General features: G+C 42.4%; 2 long non-coding RNA genes across 2 annotated transcripts; both read right to left on the minus strand.

Moving 5' to 3' along the window:
* Positions 1–12,802: 12,802 nt before the first annotated feature.
* Positions 12,803–14,024, minus strand: LOC310700657. Its single transcript, XR_014522669.1, has 2 exons — positions 13,609–14,024; positions 12,803–12,967 (listed from the first exon to the last, which is right to left on the minus strand). It is a non-coding gene; the product is annotated as an uncharacterized lncRNA (long non-coding RNA).
* A 3,456-nt stretch (positions 14,025–17,480) lies between these two features.
* LOC310700660 lies at positions 17,481–18,558 on the minus strand. Its single transcript, XR_014522673.1, has 2 exons — positions 18,152–18,558; positions 17,481–17,835 (listed from the first exon to the last, which is right to left on the minus strand). It is a non-coding gene; the product is annotated as an uncharacterized lncRNA (long non-coding RNA).
* Between the last annotated feature and the right edge of the window lie 5,883 nt (positions 18,559–24,441).

Raw genomic sequence — 24,441 nt, forward strand, 5'->3', positions numbered from 1 at the left:
GTGCTACTGCAGCTGTATCTGGAAAGCCGCCCGCCATTTTGAATTTCCCATAATGCCCTAGACTTCCCAGATGTAGATACTGTGGCCAGGTATGCCTGGGGCTGGGGAGATACCAGGTGGCACCTTTTCGATAACCTCAAAAATGGAGCTCTCCCTGCTAGCCTGCTTTAATTAAATTAATATATAACACTTGCAAGTTCAGAGGGGGGGGAATGGTATTTTCACACCTGAACTTGGACATTATGCTTCAGATTGCAGCTCTAGTGTGAATGCCATCTAGAGAGAAAACCGATTCAAAAATATATTTCCCACGTGCAGAAACCAAGCCAAGATGTTCTCCTTTGCTTATACAGTTTTCCTAGGACTGTCTCACTTTAAGTCGTGGCCTGTGCCCAATTTTTTTGAACACTTCCCGCATTGAAACAACAATATCCTTCTTGCATGCAGTAAATTAGCACATCGTAAGATAATATTTTAGTATAGATCTCCCTAATGTTCTAGCTTATTCTGTGCAGGGAGCCTTTTATGTCAGGGAACATTCAAAAATACACACACCGAAGTGTTACAGTCCAGGGTCTGACCATCCCATTAATCTATTCTGCCTTGACAGCTCTCAGTTTTAAGAAGCAGAATTTTGAGGTCAGGAGGTGTGGCTTCCCAGCAGCCTGGGTCATTAAGAAAACAAAAAGCACTAGGCACTGAGGTTTCCTTATTTAAAATGTTGAGTTTTCCCTCTTATTTAAACAGTCCAGCTGTATTGCTCCCGATGTATAAGTACGCTCAGAAAGCCTACTAAGTCGTAAAGGAAGTGAGAGGGCAGGTCTACTGTGGAATCACCCTGCAGACCCACGTTTTGTCTGGTCAAGTAAAGATTTATTCAATGCAAACTTTGCGTTTCACAGGCTATTACAGCAGCCTTCTCTGGACAGGATGTGAAAATGTGCAGCTGCTTGTTTCAAGCAGGGCAGACGCCCAGCTAGTGGCCGCCGGTGCTGTTCCTTAGAATCACATCGTCCAGAAATATTGTGTTAACATCAGACTCAAAGAATAACAAGAAGAACTTTCCAGCGTTTTCCTAGACTCGCTGCCAGATAGGCGTCCTTCTCTTCATTCTGTGGTCAGTCGCATTTTAGGGCTCAAAATAAATAAAAGAGATCAATGGCATGAGGTAGCACTCTTAGAAGTTAGCAAGGGAAGACAACTAAGTTGCCCACAGGGCTATGACAATGCCACTGTGGTTGGTGGGGAAGGGGAGGGAAGCTTCTTGAGCCTTGTCAACAAGACACTGGCCCCAGCCCAGCGCAAGTGATTGGCCATGCAAGGAAAGTCTTGTGGCCTTCACTGGAATGAGCATTGCAAGCCTATGGCTGTTTACTCCGATGGAAGTTCCATTGTGTTCAATGATGTTTGACTCGAAGGGCACATGGCCATGTCTAGGACTGCCACCAGCACAATACGGTAGCAATGTGGAGTGAGGTGGGATCTTTCCAGTTCATATTTCCATGCAAATCTACCAGATCCACATGTCCCATGGGGGGGGGCAGAGCAGTGGACTCCGCCCGTGGGAGCGGGGGACGCCACCCACGGCGAGTGTCCCAGGGGGTGGCACGGCAGTGTCACCTCGCCTCAGAGATGACACCTGGGGCAGGCCACTCTCACCGCACCCCCCTTTCTCTGCCAGTGCCCAAACCAAAACCAAAACTGAAACAGCCTTACCAAGACATTTCTCACTATATTTAGGTGTGGCTTTACTGATTGTTATATTTTCCTGAACTGTTGTTATGTCTTTAAGTGATGTAATATATTGTATATGTTGTAGTAGTAGTAGTAGTAGTAATAACAACAACAACAACAACAACAACAACAATAATAATAATAATAATAATAATAATTTATTATTTATACCCTGCCCATCTGGCTGGGTTTCCCCAGCCACTCTGGGCGGCTTCCAAAAGAATATTAAAATACTGTGATACATCAAACATTAAAAGCTTCCCTAAACAGGGCTGCCTTCAGAAGTCTTCTAAAAGTCTGGTAGTTGTTGTTCTCTTTGACATCTGGTGGGAGGGTGTTCCACAGGGAGGACGCCACTACCGAGAAGGCCCTCTGCCTGGTTCCCTGTAACTTGGCTTCTTGCAGTGAGGGAACCGCCAGAAGGCCCTCGGTTACCCCATTCAGGACCAGGGAATCCTCCACACCTGCCCGCCTCCTGTCCCCCAGAAACAGTACTTCTGTCTTGTCAGGATTCAATCTCAATCTGTTTGCTGCCATCCATCCTCCAACCTCCACCTATTAATAATAATAATACTCCACCCATTTGGTTGGGTTTCCCCAGCCACTCTGGGCAGCTCCCAGCAGAATATTAAAAACACAATAAAACATCAAACATTAAAACTTCCCTAAACAAGGCTGCCTTCAGATGTCTTCTAAAAGTCAGATAGTTGTTTATTGCCTTGACATCTGATGGGAGAGTCTTCCACAGGGCGGGCACCACTACCAAGAAGGCCCTGTGCCTGGTTCCCTGTGACCTCACTTCTCGCAACGAGGGAACCACCAGAAGGCCCACAGTGTTCAGCTACCCTGAACTCCAGATTTGAGGAAGGGTGGAGTATAACCATCTTGAATTAGTTGATTTAGAAAACAGACATTACATGATGTTTGTCTGTGATCACAGAACTGCTGAGCTGGAAAGGACCACAAGGGCCATCTAATCCAACCCCATGCAATGCATGAATCTTTTTGTCCAACGTGGGGCTCAAACCCATGACCCTGAAATTAAGAGTCTGATGCTCTACCAACTGGTGCAGCACACATGCATGTTAATACTTGATATTGCATTCATCAAAGCCCTGGAATGTGTGCATGGACATAGGCACTTGCATCTTACTGGAAACCAAGTGATGCGTCATTTGCCAACCAACAGCAGAATATATTATGCTGAACAAACATGACTCCTGTATATAGGTGCAGGTTTTTTTTTTTTTTTTAAAAAAATAAAAATAGAGAAAATTTTACTGCAGACTTTTTGGAATATGATGTAGGCAGACTGTATCTTCAGAATACAGTCATACCTCGGGTTAAGTACTTAATTTGTTCCGGAGGTCCGTTCTTAACCTGAAACTGTTCTTAACCTGAAGCACCACTTTAGCTAATGGGGCCTCCTGCTGACGCTGCGCCACCGGAGCACGATTTCTGTTCTCATCCTGAAGAAAAGTTCTTAACCTGAGGTACTATTTCTGGGTTAGCAGAGTCTGTAACCTGAAGCATATGTAACCAGAAGTGTATGTAACCTGAGGTACCACTGCAATAGGATTTTTTTCAGATTTAAGTACGGTTTATATTTTACCAAATGTGTTGAGTGTCTTTATGTCTCTATGTGCTTCTGAGAAAGGAATCTGAAGAGCAAAATAAACAGACAGTGCACCTAAGTATAGCTACTGTGTTCCTTAAATGAATCAGACAGAAATGATGCTTAGGTGCCTACCGCTGACTTTAATTTACAGTGTGCGGTGAGCTACTGACAGTAATGTTGTCATCATTCTTTCTCTCTTCCTCTGTGACAATCAGTGGAGGTTTTTATGTTCTTATTCCTACGCTGATGCCAAACCAAGCCAAGCCCGTCCTTCCACTCTCCACTCATCCAACCACCCCTTGATAAAACGAGATGTTATAAAAGGTGAAACTTTTTCCATTTCTCTCTTTCTTTTGATGCAATGCGTTCCTTGAAAAAAAATAAAACCTAAGGAATATGCATTTTCTACAGCTATAACCAGCTTGTTCTAAATGGTGTCAGAATTCAAGAACATGACAAGGAAAATACAGCTGGAGCAGAGGGAACAAACCACACATCGAGTAGGAAATATTGCATTCCTATGCAGTTTTCAGGCATGCAAACTATCAGCCACATTACAGAACATTGGGGGAACCCTTGATGTTACCCAGATAGGCAGCTTATTTGAGACAGGCCCATCTGATTTTCCATGCTCTGAGAAACTTAACTCTCAGAGCTCCTTTGGGGGCCATACATCCTTATTGTCACATCTAATGGCTCGTGAAATGGCCTCGGTTTGGCAGCATGATTGGAACAGGGGTTATGTTAGAGTCCTTGTGTGCAGCTCGTGGTCACAGATGCATCCACCCAGAGGCTGTCCATTATTGATTTTATGAAGGGGGACTCTGTGCCAAGTGAAAATCTGAGCAAACCACATGATAGGCAGCAGTCAGGGCAGAAGCAAACCAGTTTTCTTTCTTTTTTCCAAACAGCGACGAAAATTCACATAGGGTAGAATTTCCATCGCACAAAATGTAAGCTATCGTCCAGTGCTTAGAGTATCTTTAAGGTCTTATTTCAACTCATTAGGAAAAAGGAGGTGGTTCCCCAATATTTCCCAAAGTCTTAGGAAGTTCCAGGAGGTATGGTCTCATTGTTATATATGGCTCCCCCCCCCAGCTCACTGGTTTGGATCACTTGTGAGATCTGATTTCAAGAAATCTGCTGTATTTACATTTCAGTTTGTCCAATTTCAAAACTGATCCATCAGCCAATTAACAATGGTAAATCCTATCTATCATCTATCTATCTATCTATCTATCTATCTATCTATCTATCTATCTATCTATCTATCATCTATCTATCTATCATCTATCTATCTATCTATCATCTATCTATCTATCTATCTATCTATCTATCTATCTATCTATCTATCATCTATCTATCTATCTATCTATCTATCTATCTATCATCTACCCCTTTGTATCATATTATCTTTCGTAGAATGAAGGCACCTTAACTGATGTCCAACAAGAGCCTAAAACAAATAAACACCAAGAACACTGTTGTAATTTAAACATGTGATGCAGCCCAAATGGAAAAACCATGCACCATGGTAATTAATGGGTTATAGCTAGAGTTGGTCATACTTAGGCCCACTGAAATTAATAGACATATGGGCAACATAGGGTCATTAATTTCATTAGATCTATTCTGAGCATTATGTAGTTGAATAAAAACCCAATATACAGCCAGGTACAAGTTGCAAATAAAAAAAACCCTAGAGCAAGCCCCATCAGCCACTTAAGCGCTTGAATGTTTTCTTCAAAACAAAACACAGTGCCAGGTAAGAGTACCAGAATTGTAACTCTATTTACTTTGTATTCCTGTTTATTCAAACAGTAGTTGCCTGAGCAATAGCCAGATTCAGGGATTGGCTGACTATATTATCATGCATATGGAGTTGTTTTGCTTCAAAACATCCACAATGAAAATGGGATATGTGGTTGATCCACATCCCATCTTGCTGGAGATTTCCAGAGTGCTCTTAGTCCCCTTCACAAAATTTCCTTCATCTGTTTCCCCCATCTGGAAGCGGAAATGAGGCAGCAGTTGATGCCTCTGTGCTTCCTCATAACATACTCTATCCCTGCTGGAACTTCACTGCTGAAATCCAGGAGTTTAGTGAAGGAGTAGCCTAGCCAGTGTGCTGGGATGGTGGGCTGAGTAATGGGAACAGCATGTAGGCTCTTTCCCTCCCTCTACATGTTCATAAATGGCCATGAACTTATCCTTAATTCACTGTTTTTTTCAAAGCTTGCTCTCTGTGCAAAAGAGGAAGAGAAATATTGTACTTTTCAGTGTATAAGACTATGTTATTTTCTTTAAAAATCATGCTAAAAAGTGGGGGTCATCTTATACTTGCGTAGTGCATAGAGTGGACGTTTGGTTGCTGGCGAGGTTGTCAGCAGCTATTGTGCGTGTTCTTGCTTGCTGAGTCAATGGCTGGTGTTGATTGGCTGATGCTCTGGCAGTTGGGCAGGTGATTGGCGATGGCACAGATGGGAGGCGGATTTAGTGATGTGTGTGGGTGAGCGATTTTTGACAATCCCACCTAAAAAAACGTCAACCATCTTCCCCCATTTTCTTAAATTTGAGTCCCCCAAAATAGGGGGCACCTTATACACGGGGGTGTCTTATAGATGGAAAAGTACAGTATATATTATATTTTACTTGAGGGGGTAAGCCTCATTGAGCTGTACGGAATTCACTTCTACATAGATGTTGACCAGGTTCTTTTGGAGCATATACAGTGAATTCTGAATCAACTAAATACTCTTTCTTCTGTATTCTCTTGACAGGGTTCTAAGGCTGGAAAACATCCAGCAGGTCCCTCCCCAGACATCAAAGCTGCTTTATCTTGAATTGGGGGCTGAAGAATCTAGGAAAAAGGTAAGACTCGTTTCCTCACAGAATCAGAATCTGCCTCATTTAAACTTCTCTTCTGTTTACCCTCCTAGGTGCTTCGTGCATGTAGGTGACAAAATTGAAGGATGCACGAGCCAATTACCTAGAGAGAAATGTCCACACATTGTACAGACGAGTCTTTTGTCGTCTGTGGGATCTTTTCCTGCACAAAACTAGATAAAATATAACAATAAGGAGTGGTGATAAAATTCATATAAAGGTGGATCTGCACGTTCTGAAACCATATGAGAACTGAAACACAGCTATCCTCCAAAAATTCACACTTTTCTGAATTTTGTGATGCAGTTCGTCAATTAAACTAGGTTTACAAAAATGCTTCTATTAGTGCATAAAAATGAGCACATTAGTGTAAATAACATACAAAAAAGTGTGCATTAGTTAAAAACTGCATTAAAAAAGATTTATTGGGAGAAATTCACACCAAAATGCTGGTGAGTTTTCACAAGGATTTATTTTTATTATTGCAAATTGCTGCAGAAATTTGGAAAACTGAATTTAAGATGAGAAAAATGATAGGCTCCAAAGTGACACATCCTTCCAGGTCCTTTCTGAAACTGAAATATCCATCCCTATCAAGGGATGAAGGGATTTGAAGTAGATGCTCAGAAGCTTTCTCTTGAAGAAGAGGTGGAGCCATACAAATGAGACCAACAGTTCTTCCTGCCTACCACTAGGCAGCGAAGTCTGCAGAGTCCAATAATGATAATGATTGCCAAGCAAAATGGTTCTTATTCCTTTGTAGGTGGGTGGGCAGGTGTTTTTTAAAGGCCTGGTATTTGGCTTCAACCTTTATAGCCTGCTGGTGTTCTTCTTTTATGCTATTGAGCTTTAGGAGGATTTTTAACTTTCATATTGTTCTATACAGTCATACCTCTTGTTGTGTTTGCTGCACATTGTGGCTTTTTGGGTTGTGAACATGGCAGACCCAGAAGTGTATACTCTAGCACCGCTCTAGTTGCAGACTTTCAGGGTGCGAATGGATCGTGTCCGCAACTAGAGTACCACTGTAAATAGTTGTACCTGGTTGGTCTTAAAGAATGAATACCACCAGCAGCGAAAAGACTTTTGGATTGATTCGGCAGAAATACCAGCATGTGAGGAGATGCTGCAACGGACAGAGGGGTATCATACACATAAAATCCACACAGAAACACATCATTTTACTTCAACTCGCTTGTGGAAACAACTCAGAGGCTGTGAAAGAAGGAAAACAGCAGGAAGATTTAAAGGAACTATTAGAAATGACTATCGAAGCAGTAGAGATATGAGATGATCAGAGCCCTCCCCCCCCCCGAACTTGAAGCATGGGAAGTCCCAATAAAAAATTAATAATTCGGCAGAATATTTGGATTAATTGATATGCATATGTATAATGTGGAATACTTAATGTGATTTGATTGGATTGTTAAAATGGAAAACTTAATAAAAATGATTTTTTTAAAAATAAAGAATGAATACATTCTTCAAGGCAATATTGTAGTGGCTAACTAGTTCACTGCGGCACGACTTACTGGAAGCTACTTCATCAGTGATACAGGCACTTTAAAATGCCCCTATCCACATTTAAATGTACCACTCATTCATATTTTGAACACAATTTTAAGAACCAAAAATAACTTGATAGGGAAATAAGACTGAGATTGGGTGGGTGAGAGAGAGAGAAGGAGAGAGAAAGGATATTCAGCTGTTTTGACAGTCATTTATTCCCCTCCACTGATACCCTTTCAAAATAATTATAAAAAAAGTGAGCCATTGCAGTTGCTTGAAGCCAGACGATCTGCCTGTGAAACTTCAACAGGTTTTCTTCACAGCTGACCATGCCTGTGCGGCTTCCAGACTGTCCAGCTTCCGTCTTTATCTCTCCTGCTTACTAAGATGTCTCATTCAGCTACAGATAAAAGGGGAGGAGGGGAACGGGACTTTGAAATCTCACCATTGGGGTGTCAAAGACATCAGCATGCAAGAGTCAAACATAAATAAGTTCAAGATGAAATCTAGGGGACAAGGAGGAGAAAATGTGCTTTCCAAAGACACATCGTATTTTGGATTTCTGTCTGCATACACGGGCCCAAAGGGTAAGGAGATGCTATGATAACATTTGCTCACATGAGTGAGTGTGTTTGTGTGCAGATAGGCAGTGCCCAAAACAACTCTGGTATCTTTCCTGTATTAAAAGCAAAAGTTTCACCAGCTACTTTCAGGGAAGTTTTTAATGTGTGACATTTTAATGTATTTTTAATCTTTGTTGGAAGCCACCCAGAGCGGCTGGGGAAACCCAGCCGGATGGGTGGGGTACAAATAATAAATTATTATTATTATTACTACTACTAATGGGGGTAGGGCTACCATGGCTGACTTCGTGAATTCCTGTAATTCGTTCGAAGTCCAGTTACAGAGTGGCCTAATAAAACTATACACACGTATAAATAAATATGTTTCGACTTCCCAATACATTTAACTGGTGGGATCAACATAAATGACTGTGCAGCCTGTTGAAATGAATAGGTCAGGTTTTTTTGGGGGGTGGGGGGGTTAGAATGCTATAGCACACGTAAAATCCCCCGGATATGTCTGAGCTACAATACTAATTACATTTGCAGTTTTTAAGAAAAGGCATTTATTCAAGGTGTGCTGAATGTACTCCACTGGTTGTCTCCTGTAAAATTTGTGGTTTGCTATTTGATGATTTTTTGCGGGGGGGGGGGGGGGGACTGTAAAGCATCTTCATTGCACCTTTACATATGAGGTGGCTGGAGGTTTTTCTTCATCTTTTTGACATGCTGCTTTCCTCAGGAATACTGTTTCTGGAAATGACACTGGCTGGCATTCCAGAATTCTTAAAAATCAAACATTCCTGGTGCCAATATTGTCCACACTGGGTGACCTTGGGCCAGTTATTATTATTATTATTATTATTATTATTATTATTATTATTATTATTATTATTATTATTATTATTATCAGGAGTTTACCGCTGTATACTCACAGGTCTCAGGGTGGTTCACAACATAAAAACACAAAATAGAACACAAAATACATAATAAAAATAAAAACAAGAACAACCCAGTGATGCCCCCCCAACACATTTTAAAAAGGAATCAGATGTCAGCAGTGGCGTAGCGTGGGGGGTGCAGGGGGGGGGCCGGCCGCACCGGGCACAACATCTGGGGGGTAGGGTTAGGGGGCGCAAATCCACGGGTTAGGGGGCGCAAATCCACGGGTTAGGGGGCGCAAATCCACGGGTTAGGGGGCGCAAATCCATGGGTTAGGGGGCGCAAATTACTTGCCTTGCCCCGGGTGCTGACAACCCACGCTACGCCACTGGATGTCAGTCAGCCAAAAGACTGTTTAAAGAGGAAAGCTTTTGCCTGGCACCTAAAGCGGTATAATGAAGGCACCAACCGAACCTCCCTGGGGAGACCATTTCACAAACGGGGAGCCACTGCAGAAAAGGCCCATTCTCATGTTGCCTTCTTCCGGACCTCTCATATCAAATCAAAATCAAAACTTTATTGAGGTCCAAAGACCCACCAAACAATTTCAAAACTAGATACAGCTAAAACGACCAGACAGACAGATGGAAGAAACCAAGGCAGTCATTTTGTTTTATCTATATAGGAGGGACATGAAGAAGGGCCTCAGGCGATGATCTCAGGGTCTGGGTAGGTTCATATGGACAGAGGCGGCCCTTGAGTTCTTTAAATCCTGAACTGTTTAAGGCTTTATAGGTCAAAACCAGCACTTTGAATTGGGCCCGGAGACTAATTGGCAGCCAGTGCAGTCAAGCCAGGTTCAATGTGAAACGCTCAAGCTAGGGACGCGGGTGGCGCTGTGGGTTAAACCACAGAGCCTACGACTTGCCGATCAGAAGGTTGGAGGTTCGAATCCCCGCAACGGGGTGAGCTCCCGTTGCTCAGTCCCAGCTCCTGCCAACCTAGCAGTTCAAAAGCATGTCAAAGTGCAAGTAGATAAATAGGACATTGGTCATAGCATTATGTTTGCTGACTGGGAACAGTTGTGGACCACCGGTATAAAGTTTACGGCATGTAATGCCTTAAGAGAGAATATTATGAAAATGATTTATAGGTGGTACATGACCCCAGTCAAGCTTGCAAAGATCTACCATTTGCCTGATAATAAGTGTTGGAAATGTAAAGAAACTGAAGGCACCTTTTTTCACCTTTGGTGGATGTGCCCAAAGATTAAGGTCTTCTGGGAAATGATATATAATGAAATGAAAAAGGTACTTAAATGTACTTTCCCCAAGAAACCAGAAGCTTTTCTCTTGGGCATTGTCAGCCAATTGGTGTCAAAGAAAGACAGAACTTTTTTTATCTATGCTACAACAGCAGCAAGAATACTCATCGCAAAGTATTGGAAGACACAAGACCTACCCACTCTGGAAGAATGGCAGACGAAAGTGATAGACTATATGGGACTTGCTGAAATGACCAGCAGAATCCGAGACCAGGGGAAAGAGACGACGGAAGAAGATTGGAGGAAATTTAAAATTTATCTTAAGAAATATTGTAAAATTAATGAGTGTTAAAATGTTGTGGTTATAGAAAGTAAGGGATTATAGCTGTAAAAGATTAAGTAAAAGAAAAGAAAAGCGAAAATTGGATAAAATTAAGGGGGAGGATTTGCTGAAATAAATTTTGGAATTGGAATGCAGAAAGGGGAGGTATGGGGAAGTCGGTGAAATAAGTTTCAAAGAAAATAAGGATTGGAAATTATACATGTTTGTTTTTGTGTGTGTATGTTTGTGTTGTGTATTGTGTGTGTTTGTATAAATTGTGAAAACCCAATAAAAATTTCATTTTAAAAAAAGGTACCGCTCCAGCGGGAAGGTAAACGGCATTTCCGTGCACTGCTCTGGTTTGCCAGAAGCGGCTTAGTCATGCTGCCACATGACCCGGGAGCTGTACACCGGCTCCGTCGGCCAATAAAGCGAGATGAGCACCGCAACCCCAGAGTCGACCACAACTGGACCTAATGGTCAGGGGTCCCTTTACCTTTACCTACCTCCTAGGATACACACACACACACACACACACACACACACACACACACACACACTTTGCCATTCTTTCTCTGCTGCTGGGCTGGGACCCTCTTACACAGGTTAGCACTCAAGCAAAAGCAGCAGACCGAAGGAGCTGTGTTGCCCATGCTACCCCACTCTTTCCCTTCCTGCCTGTTCCTGCCACTCTTTCAACACTTCCTGCTCTTCTCCTTCCAAACCAATAAAACAGGAGGTGGAGAAAGAATGCTCAGGCCTCGTTTTCATTGGAGGAGACAGGCAAGGTAGGTGACCAGGTAGCTGGAGATCCAGGCATTTGCAGAGTGGAGTGGCTGACTGGACCCAAAACATCTGCCATCAGATCCCACAGCTGTGTTTGTTGGTTCATCTTGCCTCGTGGAACGGCCAGACATGTCAGGATGCCAGCATTTTCTCTACCATTACTCTTCCTAACACTTAGCCTCACCTTACCTCTCAGATTTATTATGAGGGATGAGGCTAGTTCTGCTACCAAGCAGTCATCATCACAGGCACCATGGGTGTCCTTAAAAGGCAGCAATTTTTAGCTATTTAATTTATTCCCGTTGCATTTTTACTGCCAGGGATGGGGGAAATGCTTGCGGGAGTTTCTGCTTCAGGTGGCAACATAACAGGATCATTCTAGGTTCCTGTGACAGTTTTGGGGAGTGGGGGTGCCACATGTTGCTCTACCTCAGGCGGAAAAAATGTCTCTGATGAGTGGCCCTGAGACACTCTGTATCTCACTACCATTCAGTCAAACAAAAACCAGCAAGTATTGTTCGTGGGCAAGGAAATCTCCACATATTTGTTTCAGCATTCCATAAAACAGCCTCCGTTTAAGCAAGCTGCTGGTATTCCATGTGTATTTACTGTCTGCCAGCTTGTGCAGGGACAAAGGCACAGCTCCTTCCTATTAAGAGAGGTAATAACTTAATTAAAACCAAGTAAGTTCTAGGCTCTGCAGGATCTAGTTTGTCATCAAGAAGCCTTAAGTTGCCTTTTCCTTTTGAGTTTTGTTGATAATCTATGCCAGATATTTAATCATGGGACACCCCTGTATAAAGCTTCTAGCCTCCATAACCAGCAGAAAGCTTGTCAAAATAAATTTTAACTTCTGACCGTGGTAGAAGACCCACTACGGGGTATTAAGAGAATCAAGCCTGTCAATCAGAGCTCACGCTTCTGGTTTATATTATTAATTCCAACTCTGGTGGCATGGTCTTGGGATAACAACCATCCTAAGCTACATTGGTCCAAGAAACACAAACCAAGAGTGGAATATATTTCTTGCCGGGATGACGTACCAGTGTCCAGAGGTTGTTGGACTGAGACTTTTTTCTTTTTCTTTTTTTGAAAGGTGAATGTTTTATTAGATTACTCCCGTTGCCAAAAGACACAGCTACTGTCTGGCTTCTGTTGCTGACTCCTTTCTTTCCTTTTAAAAGATATAGATGCAGTGTTTTTTCTTCTTCTTCAGAATCAATTAGCACAAATTCAGACTGATTTCTCTTTTTTATTTGCTCTTGCAAATTTCAGTCCTCTCTCTCTCTTTTTTAAAAAAATCCCCTTTCAGTTATGAAACAGAGCACAGTCGCCCAAACTGAAATCTAGCGTGGAGCTTGCAAGATGGCATTTTATTACAATGCAAAACAGCAGGAAGGATTCTGTGGAGAAAGAAGAGAAGTGTGTTAATTGAGAGAAAAACCATGCCAAGACCTCCAGAAACCAGTGGCCCTAATAAAATGAGACAATGCTATGTTGTTGCATAACTTGGACTTCAAACTCAATTTCAGCTACTGAGGAAAAGAAGCAGTGCAGGTCTTGCCTCTTTGCCTTTTCTTTCACATGGCCATGTAAAGAGACAAGGTCTCTCAGTTTGCAGCACGCCAAGTTAGGATTGCATCCACGCGGCTGCTTTGGTCACCTTCCTTAAGAAGATCACGGTCAAAAAGTGGAACATATTTAAAGTACCAAATATACACACTTTGTGTTACTTGCAGTGCTATTTTTCTAGAAGAAGAGATGTCAGAACTCACCGTGAACGCCTCTCTTGTTCTCTTATAATGGCAATGGGACCCACCTGAGAGGTGACAGAACTGAGTTCTGGTTGAAAAAAAGCCCTGAAGTGCTATTTTTCTCAAAAAAGAGATGCCAGAACTCACCCTTGTTCTCTTATCATGGCAACAGCACCCACCTGAGAGGTGCTGGGACTGAGTTCTGGTGAGTTCTGGCTGCGGGGGAAAGCCCTGATTATTTTCAATAAAGAAACTCCTCAATATATCACTACACTTGGTTTATATCTTACCTGCTATATCCATGCAGGCTGACCCAAGACATTTGGTTGCTTGAGGTGAAGGAACAAATGACATCCGTCCCCTAGTCAACTGTATCCAAGGCCAGCCAAGTTATTTTGGCACTTGAGGCAGAAAATCCCAGAAACACCTCTTTCCTTCTCCCTGGCAGTAAAATTCCAATGATAATACATCAAATAACTAAGCATTTGCTTTCTTTTCATGACACTCAGCCTGAGGCTGCCATTTCACTGTTTAATGGCAGGTCCAGCCCTGCATCCATATGCAACTGAATTAAGCATTGGCTATAATCAGTGCCAGATTTACGTATAAGCTAAACAAGCTATAGCTTAGGGCCCCACTCTCTTGGGGCCCCCCAAAAAATTTAAAGGAAAAAACCCTCGATGTACATTTCCAAAATATAAGATAAAAAACAAATAAAACCTACCTATAGCAACAGTGTTTTGTGTTGTGTAGGCTCCTATGATGGAAGTAATGAGCCCCACCTGCTAGCCTGCTCCCTCAAATATCACTGGTTTGCTCATTTCTATATCAATTGCTTTGGTAAAATACATATTTTGTTATGTGCAAATGGCTTTAGATACCTATTCGGGCCATAAATTAACATATAGCATATATTCAACACAAGAAGCAGCGACAATTTGTTGTTGACAAAGGACAGCTGGACATACAGTGGTACCTCTGGATACAAACGGGATCCGTTCCAGAGCCCTGTTCGTACCCAGAAGCAAACGTAACTAGAGATGGCATATCTGCGCACACGCGCGTGTTGCTTTTTGTCACTTATGCGCATGCGCGTGACGTCATCTTGAGCATCTGCGCATGCGCAAGCGGCGAAACCCAGAAGTAACGCTCTCCGTTACTTCCGGGTTGCAGCGGAGCACAACTCAAACGTGCTCAACCTGAAGCACATTCAACCCAAGGTATGACTGTATAAAGGGCACCATTGCCTTCAGTAGTTTAGGACCTCATCAAACCTAAAGCCAGACCTGACTAAAATTCTCACACACAGAAATGTGGAGGTCTCAGGCTACCATCCTAGCCTCCTGCCTTGTGCTTTGGAATTTCCACGTTGATTGTTCATTTTGTTTTACCACGAGGTAAGGAAAGGGATCTATCCTTGCCAGTGTGGTGTAGTGGTTAAGAGCGGTAGTCTCGTAATCTGGGGAACCGGGTTCGCGTCTCCGCTCCTCCACATGTAGCTGCTGGGTGACCTTGGGCCAGTCACACTTCTCTGAAGTCTCTCAGCCCCACTCACCTCACAGGGTGTTTGTTGTGGGGGAGGAAGGGAAAGGAGAATGTTAGCCGCTTTGAGACTCCTTAAAGGGAGTGAAAGGCGGGATATCAAATCCAAACTCTTCTTCTTCTTCTTCTTCTTCTTCTTCTTCTATCAAAATTTGCTTCCCCTAAGGTCAAATACCTAGAATTCCCCCCTTCTTGCTAGTGTCCCTACACCCCAAAAAAGACTATTCCAGATAACTGAGGGGCTCTCCAGGTTTTGGGGCGAGGCTGCACCAGGAACAGGGGGGGGGGGAATAAAACCTTCTACCCTTCCTGTCCTGTTAGCAGAAGTATTCCTGGGATGAAAAGATGCTCTGTGAGTGAAACGGCAGCTTTGGGGTTCAACCCATAGACTTTGCATGTCAACAAGGCTTTAGAAGCTCAATCTCCTGCTCAGTCTTACGCTCTTATTGCAGGGCAGGGACTTGTTTTTATTTAATATATGTGAGCCATTTCTGGATAAAGAGAGGGGTGAAAATGAAAGTTGTGTGTACCCCAATTTATGAAGTGAACTGAGTTGATTCAGGCAAGGTTCTCACATTAAGAAAGAAGGCTGATTGGGGACTTGTTATTGTCACAGTCTTACCAGAGAAGTAATTTTCTTTGACTGCTTTGCACAACATTTACCAATTTAAAAGAGATATGTGGAATTTGAGGAGTACACTTTCTGCTGTAATCCTATGCACACTCACTTGTGTAACAGTGCAGTCCTATACAGGTTTATTCAGAAACCTCACTGGCTCCGTTGACATTTAGTTGGGTGTGTCATTGAGGTCAATGAGACTTATTTATGAGTAAACCAGGACAGGAGTGCAATGTTAATTGCCATATCTTCAACAGTTTTCAATTTTATCACAGCCTGCCGGTCACTGAGGCAATATGTGTGTGTGTTTGTGTTACATGTGGAATTTTTCAATACTAAAAACAACTGGCCTCTGGGACATTAATTGGAAGTTCCAGTTGGCTTACAGTCTGCATGAGAAAATGTGTTTATTTTGTCTTCTTGATTTACTTTTCCTCCTGTCTGGGTATTGTGCCTCCAGGAAGAAAAGCTTACATTGCTGAAGTATAGTCTTCTTGCGAACCTTGCCAAAAATAAAGTGGTTGAATAGGAAAGCACATCGAGCTTACCTCCTTTACAAATTAAAAAAAGGGCGGAAACAGAAATGGGGTAAAATTCAGACCAATAATTCTCCTTTTCATTGTGCACAGATTTAAGTAGTGGAGGCACCGATAAAGACCTTCACCCAAGACTAAGGCTTGGGAATTATGTCATGATTAGAGATGCTTAAATAATTGGATCTTTGTGAACTTCAATGCAAACAGAACCAATTTGCATGTCTCAGATTAATGTGAAGATTGGAGCTCAGGTATCTTTCACACCTATTGCCTCAAAGGAAAATAGTGAAATGTATTTGAAAAATCTATATTTGGAGAGACAATGTAATTCCACAATGTGTATCTGGTGGAAATGTGTTAAGAAAACCCAGTGAATGTTTAAATGCATCTAAATATGTATATAATGTGTGATTTTGGACAGGAGGGGGGAGAGAGAGAGGAAGGAAGGAAGGAAGGAAGGAAGGATCTTGCCATACGACGGCCATGTGCCCAACTTTAGAGAGGACAGTCTTCCATTTGAAGAAATTCTCTAATTCTCTATTTGAATGGCTATCTGGTCCAAATTTAGTGTAATGATCAAGAAGAGAGAGTAGTGACCTTGAAGTTAGTACTTGCAACACCTGCTCACACACTTCTCATTATGATGCGATATATTGTATTTATATTTAAATTATAATGCAAAGTTATTTGAAAAATCTATACATATGAATGAGCATACACAAAATTTAGACAAACGTGTCTGCTTTTGAGTGATGCACTTTCTCCTTTTTCAGTGATATATTAGTGACCACTGTATGTGACTATTCCATGACATGGCATTCCTTGTGTTTACAGATGTTGGAGAATTTCAAGAAAAACAGAAATGGGAGTGGGAATTTCCCAGTGCTCATTTATTCACACCATGTCCACAATGCACATGATTCATATTTGCTGCCATTGTTGTTTTCAGTCTGCAAATGACACCTAATTGATGACATTCTCCCCCCTCCCTCCCAATTTGCACTCTTTCTTCCTTTGCACTGAAATGAATGGTGTGGAATACAGCAACGGTGACATAATTAATTACAGAATTAATCACAGAATTGATTACATAACATTTCATCATAGTGTACAGTGAGATGAATCACATAGTTTTTCTTGACAGCTGAAATGCGGCAGAATGGAAACAGCACTGCAAGCAACCAATATAGGGCAGAGCGGACATCAATGCTTTCTTACATCCCAAACTGTGGTTTACCTCTGAATTAAAGATGAGCTGAAAAGAGTTATTTTGGCTTGCAAGTGGGAGCTGTTTCTAAAAAATGCCCTTTTACTCACCCTTTTCACTGCCTGTTTTGGGATCCAGTCAGCAATCTCAGTGGTGTCTGCCACTTTCTTGTACCACAGAATCCCACAACATCATCATGAAGGACTGGCAATGCGGACAATGCTTCCTGTCCTCACTCTGAAGCCATAGTTTTTGGGTTGGTTGTTTTTTTAAAAAAAAGATTTCTGACCACAGTGAGAAGTGCAGTTGTTGCACTCTTATTCACGCCTCCCCCCCCCCCACAACATTTGTGAGGATGCTGAAGTTGTGGGTGCAATTTTGACTCATACCTAATTTAACTATGACTACTATCTCCTACTTAGGAGCAATCTAACCCACAGTAAACACACCTATATTTTGAACTCCGCATAACAGACCAAAGAAAACATGGTTTTAAAAAATGGACAGGCCATTCTGATTCTCTGCCCTCTGTTAAGGCCTTCCTCAGCAAAGGAACCTGAAGAGTAGCACGTCCGAGCAGCATCTTGCAGAATCTTAGGCTGGATGCCATCTGCTGAATCACGAATATCATGAGTTGTTACACTTGGTACATTTATTTATTTATTTATCCATTCGTTTGCGGAGGTTCTCCCTCTCTAAGTACAAACAAACACATTCAACCACAACCTGAGGTGAACTGGCTGTACCTCGCCAGAAGACACCACCTATTTGGGACATTGGGTTTATCTGAACAAACAAACAAAACAGTAAATTGATTTCACGACCTCCCTTCACATTTTTAGCACAAAATATGACAGGAGATGGATGGCTTGAGAATTCCCTTAAGATCCATTATGGTCCTGTCCCCCCCTGCCAATTCCTTGAGATACCTATTGAAAAGAGGATCGTGCAAGAGCAGCTGGCTTTCCACAAATGGTCAGAATTCTCCTGATGCACATAAGGATATGGCACCCATAATTTAAAAGTTCCCGTTGTCCATTGTGGGTATTTTCTAATACTTTCTTTATGTTGCTTTCTCAGCAGAGCTCAAATTTCCTCACAGCAAGCCAACCAAAGCCATTTCAACAATGGTCCACGGTCGTCTGCTATAGAATCCATGCATTCGTTGGACTTGGGTAGCCTCAAAATTATTGGGTGGCTGATTGAACTGATGTGGATGAGGTGGATGCCAGAGGCATCGCAATATTCAACAGTAGTCTCTTGGTGCATCAAAACCCTCTACACATATGTCTGGGGACATTCCACATGTACCTCTGTGTGCCATTTCAGAATCCAGTTAGACTGCAGGTTCTATCTGAAACTTCACAATGTACTGTGGGATGTCTCGTGCCCTGGAACTCAACTTGTTCTGAATTCTACTTTTTCCTAGTGCAGCAGTTCCACCTGTCCCTACCAGAAAGTCAAGTAGAAATAAGCATGTTTTTTCATTGTATGTTATCTGAACAAAATTAATCATATTTGCAGAGGAAACACTAAGCTGTTAACTGTGGGGTGGATGTAATAATAAAAGTATCAATTTCCAGTTTTTTGACAGTAATTCAGCTGCTGTCGCATAACCTGTAATGTAATGCTATGTCAGGCTTTGCACAAATGAATTTTGCTTCAGGATTCCTCTTGTGTTGAATGAGTAGAAGGGCTCCTGAACTGATTATTAGGGTTCATCCTTTGCTCCCTAAATGTCTAGAATGGTAAAACTGGTAAAATTCAGCCTATTTCTGAGTTGCTATGTCCTTTGTCTGCTTCCATCTGTAATTCAGGTTCCAAGCAACTTTCTATACAATGAAACTCTCTAAAGGGGAATCTAAATATCTCTATAACCCTTCCTCCTTTTAGCAGAAACAGATGAAATTTGTAGGCACATGAGGTCATCCAGAGTGAATTAAGCCGGACAAATTGCAGACAAATAAAACAATGACCTTTTGTGGAAGAAGAAGACGAATGGATTCACTTTCCTCCATAATACATAGGTTATATTCAACTAACTTTTACTCAGAGTAGATCCACTGAAATTAATGGCCATCACTAACATTGTGACGAGCCAGTGTGGTCTAGTGGTTAGAGCAGGGGTTGGCTAGCTTACCGAAAAATGGGCTCATCTATCCGGCCCATGTGACCGGTCCACACTCCATCTGTCGGAGGATGGGCGGGAGCATATGCGCAAGCACACTCTTCTGGGTCAGGAGAGAACCCGTGCACATGAGCACACGCTATTTCCAGCGCTCCTCTGACCCAGATGTGCACCAGAAATAGTGTGTGTGCATCGCATGGGCACTTTTCCATCCTGCACACATGCACACATACTATTTCCAGTGCACATCTGGGTCGGAGGAGCACCCGTTCACATGCGCACAGGCGCCATCAACCTGGAAGTCGGTCCCTGCACCGCGCCGCACCGTGCGGTAACAGCAGGCAGCGGGGGGCGGCAGGGGTCACCATGGGCCGGATAGATGAGCCCTGTGGACCGCTACTGGCCCATGGGTCTTAGGTTGCCAACCCCTGGGTTAGAGTGTTGGTTACTGGTTGACCCTGAACCAGTCACTGCCTCTCAGCCTAAATTACTTCACAGGATTGTTGTTGGAATTAAAAGATGAGGAGAACCATGTATGCCAATTTGAGCTCCTTGGAGAAAAGGGCAGGATATAAATGCAATCAATGAGAAAGGTCAATTAATTTCAGTGGGTCTGCTCTGAGTAAGAGTTAGTTGAATACAGCACCATATTAGGTTTATGCCAACATCATTAGGCCAACTAAAACTCCAAAATCCATGTTAGCTCTACCTTTTTGAGGGGATATATCGCTTGCTGTTTCTTATCTTAAAATAATGGTGTGGTGGATAACTATATGAAGACGAGTCATCAATAACGCGTTCTGGAAATATTGGATCAAAACCCATAATTACACGACATCAGCATATCAGAGAAGTGAATGCATCCCTTTCCGTGAGATAGGATTGGGAAGCTTGTGAAACAGGGACATTTTACTGAAAGCCCTAAGCTAGTTTTGCAACCTCTCTAATAGTGAAATCCTTTGCATCTCTACACATCAGTAACTCACTATGAGTACACTGTGAGTACAGGTAAGTGTGTATAGGATTGCAGCCTAAGAAAACTTTACAAGTTCTTCAACTTTTTAGTCCAATTCAATTTGGGGGCAGTGGGGTGGACTGGGATGTTTCAGCATGAGGGGACTTGGCATCTGAAAGTGTATAGCATTCTTTTTGCTGAATGTGACTATGGCTAGAGCAAACTAACTCCTGCTTGGCAGCTCTTTCACTTTTAATGTGGAACCTCCCCCTCCCCTTTCACCGTTCTCTGTAGACACCCGTCTGGTTATTATTCAGATACAAAGTCTACCTTTGAGTACATCAGTGGCAGTAAAATTATTTAGAAGGAAAATTATGCCAGGAGTATTCTTTCTGTAAAATTAGCTTCCCACCCTACCCCTGCCTCAGATTATGAAAAATAAATACACCAAGCTGGATTGTCCTGTTTATTTAAGACACGGTTACAGCTAGACGAATCAGGCTACAGTCTCTGACCATGCCATTTAATAGGGAGCACAATAAGCTCTGTGGTTGAAGGGGAGGGTACAACATCAAGCTATTCAAGTCATGTGGAAAAAAATAGCAAAATTTGATGACTGGAATGCAAATAGCACCCGGTAGTCCAAGAGGGGGGGGAAACCCCAATCTACGTCAGGTATAATATTTATTGGGAACCCAACACCAATGTGGTCAGTTTTGCTTGTTTATCATTGAAATGTAGTTTGCTCAAATTTGTAACCTACAAGCCTTATACTTTTTGCCATAAAAATGGAAGGGCAAGTTGTGTCTAGATGGAACATTTGTCAGCTAGCAAGATATCTAAAGCAAGGTCTTGCCTGGTTATGTTTCATTTGCGCCCTACTCTGCAAACTATACTTATCTCCAAACTAACCTGTAAATGTTTCAATGTTAAACTGACTCATTGTGTACAACAAGGAAACATAGTTACCTCCTCTTCTTCTTTTTTCCTATGAAAAACCATGATCAGATCACAAATAATCTTCCAGGCTGCTACTACTTTGTAGGTGTGATTCAATGACATACCATCAAATTCAGGTTGCACGGTTAACGTGAATTAGGAGCTCTTGTGAAACAAATGCACCAATTAAAATAAACCTGGACTTTTTGTAGTAAAAAAAAATGAGAGGAAAGAACACAGGAAAATGCTTGGTGCTATAGCATCTAACCTCCTCACAAAATGATTCAGAATGAATGTGCTAAAAAGAGTTGGCATCCTAGGTGCCAACTATAGGGGGCCCTGAGTGCCCGGGCACCCACAATTTGTTTTGTGGGTGCTCAACACCCACAGTGTGGGCTCCAATGCAACCTCTGGTTTCTACTGAAAGTTGCGTCAGAGGCCCAGTGCGACCTCTGAGGCGAGGTGGAAGCCCTGCTAGGCCTCCGACATGACTTCTGGCGCAAACTGGAAGTGAAGGCGGAGGTCTTGCAAGGCCTCAGGCATGAGCTCTGAGGCCTTGTGAGGTCTCGAAGATCTTGTTTGAGGCCCTGCCAGGCCTCAGAAGTTCCTCTGTGGCACATTGATGTAACATGACGTCACGACGTCACGTTATATCGTGGGTCCCATTGGGTACCCATAACCTGGGGCCCATGTTGGCACCCCTGGTCGCCATTCTATGACCTCCCCACAAACGTTGGGTGAACAAATTGGGATGAAAGCTCAATAAACAGATCATGAGGAAGCAACTACGTTGGCTTAAAAGAAAAAGGCTATTGCTTTTCATGAAAGCTTCATATTTTGTGCTTGGAGGAGAAAACGGCTGATGCATATCTCCATTCCTCCTTTCCTTTTAAAGGATTGCAGCAGAAGAAACTCATTTTGTAGGAAGGAGAGCTCAAAAACGACCACTTACCCACAAGCCACACATGTGAAACCTAGTTTGGTCTATTTAAAAGCTCACCAGTTTGGATTCCAGCTGAAAGCTGAGGTCTCAATTAAAGGTGAGACATCAAGTTACTTGTATCTTACCACCCCCATATTATTTTTATTTTTTAGCAGCGCCAGTATATCTCTCTCTTTTTCTTTTTTTAAGAAAGTGGGGGGACCGTGGAAAGGCAGCTTTGGGTTTATAAAATTGAAATCCTATACTTGCTTACCTGAGAGTTATTTCTGTGTAGTAAGACATGGACAGTTGTGTGTGTGTGTGTGTGTGTGTGTGTGTGTGTGTAGCAATTTATTTCAGGTATTCAGATACGTTTTAGTAGAAACATCTGTCCTCCACATCTGTTACATAATTTATTATCTGTCTTGGCAGGGATATTTTATCCCTACCATAATAGTTTACTTAGGGCCGCTGCATGAAATATCCGACCCAGATAAAATCTGTTTAAATATTTCTCATCTTTTTCATATATAAAAGGAGTTTCTAGAACGACCAAGATGCCCAACTTATCCTAAGCAAGCCTGTTTTTATATCTTTGCCATTTTAATCTTCATCATTCCCTGATACCCTTGAAGGCATCAGAGGTGCCAAATTAGAGACAGACCTTGGGGGGGGGGAGAGATTCCCTGTTTAATCTTAAAAGCAATTTTAAAAGACACATATTTTGTAAGGTTTCTTTCAGTGGGAGCCCCAGATCCGCTTCCCGTGCTTCTGATTTCTGTGTGTGTCATCTTGCTGGTGTGAAGTTTTCAGGGATTTCATTGCCTCTCCTAAAGATCAGACCTATAACTGAAATGAATGAAACAGATGGAGTTTATTCCTCTGGTTTTCAAAATGATTTCACATCCCTCTTTCAACAATGAGTCAGGAATGCTTGGACAGGGTCTATCGCGTTCTCTTACAGGGCGTGGCTCAGGGGAAATCTGAGTGGTTAGTTCTATTTTCTAATTCTAGGGTGCAGCCTTCAAAGGCAAAAGAGGTGCATTTATGACACCGTCTAGTTCTAAGGCGGCTGATTGGATGCCTCAGGTGGAGGGTTGCCAACCAATGAAAAAATTGGCCTGGCCTCTTTTTATGCCTTTAGCAGATGTTTGATATGGAACAATTAGCACATGATGATGGTGGTTATGTGCTATGAAAAGAATCACTTGTGATTTCCTTGTGAAAAAGTTGTAGAGGCCAGATTGAAGTTTTGAGAAGTTTAGGCTGGGTTCATAAATGCATCCTGCAGGTACTCAGTCAAATCCATAGGACCATTTTAAAAGTTACAGATGTGTGCTGTCGTCCTTCTGGGTTATTCTTCTTCTCTTCTTTGGAGATCACTCATAGCCAAGTAATATTGTCCTCCATAAACACGGTTTTAACAGTGTGTCCGTAAGTGATTGTGGAGGTCAATTCTGGAGCCACATGTCCTTCCACAGTGGGGTCATAGGTTTCCAGGTGGGTGTTGATCATGGTGAGGGTTTGCCAACCTCTTAGCATGTTTCTCCCTTTCATCCTGAGTTCAAGCATCTTCAAAGCCCATGACACCTTTGGTAAAGGCTGTTCTCCAATTAGAGTGCTCACAAGCCAGTGTTTCCCAGTTGCTGGTTTCCCACTTGTACACCTACGTGGACAACTTGAACTGTATATTCCTTCCACCAATAAATGTCACATTGGACATTCAGTTGTCCTGCTCCAGACATTGCAGATAGGGTTATATAGAGTCATTCTGCAGAGGATTTGCCTGTCCTCCTAGGTGCATGGTAAGAACAATTGATGTCTGGTTGCATGGTTAGCATCTCTAGCAGTCCTCCCAAATTTCTCTCTCTCTCTCTCTCTCTCTCTCTCTCTCTCTCTCTCTCTCTCTCTCTCTCCCGTTTCTACTGGGACATTGCCTATAGATGTGTCAGTGCTATGGCATCACTTGCCACATTCAGAGAACATGCAGTCTCACTAGGAACCTAATGACTAGGTTTCTACAGCTTCCCAAAAGACCAGAAGCCTTTCTTATAGGTATGTTAGGGATAGATGTTTCAAAAAAGAAAAGATGGCTAAACTATTTATGTATGTGACAACAGTAGCTAGAATATTGTATGTGCAGAAATAGAAAGCAGAGAATGTTCCAACAAAGGAGGAATGGTTTTTGAAAGGAATGGACTATGCAGAAATGGCAAAGCTGACAGCGAAATTAAGAGATCAAAATGATGAACTTTTTACAGAAGAATGGAGGCCT

The sequence above is a fragment of the Podarcis liolepis genome (genome assembly GCF_965112155.1).
Source record: "Podarcis liolepis genome assembly, chromosome: 2".
Taxonomy (NCBI): Eukaryota; Metazoa; Chordata; class Lepidosauria; order Squamata; family Lacertidae; genus Podarcis; species Podarcis liolepis.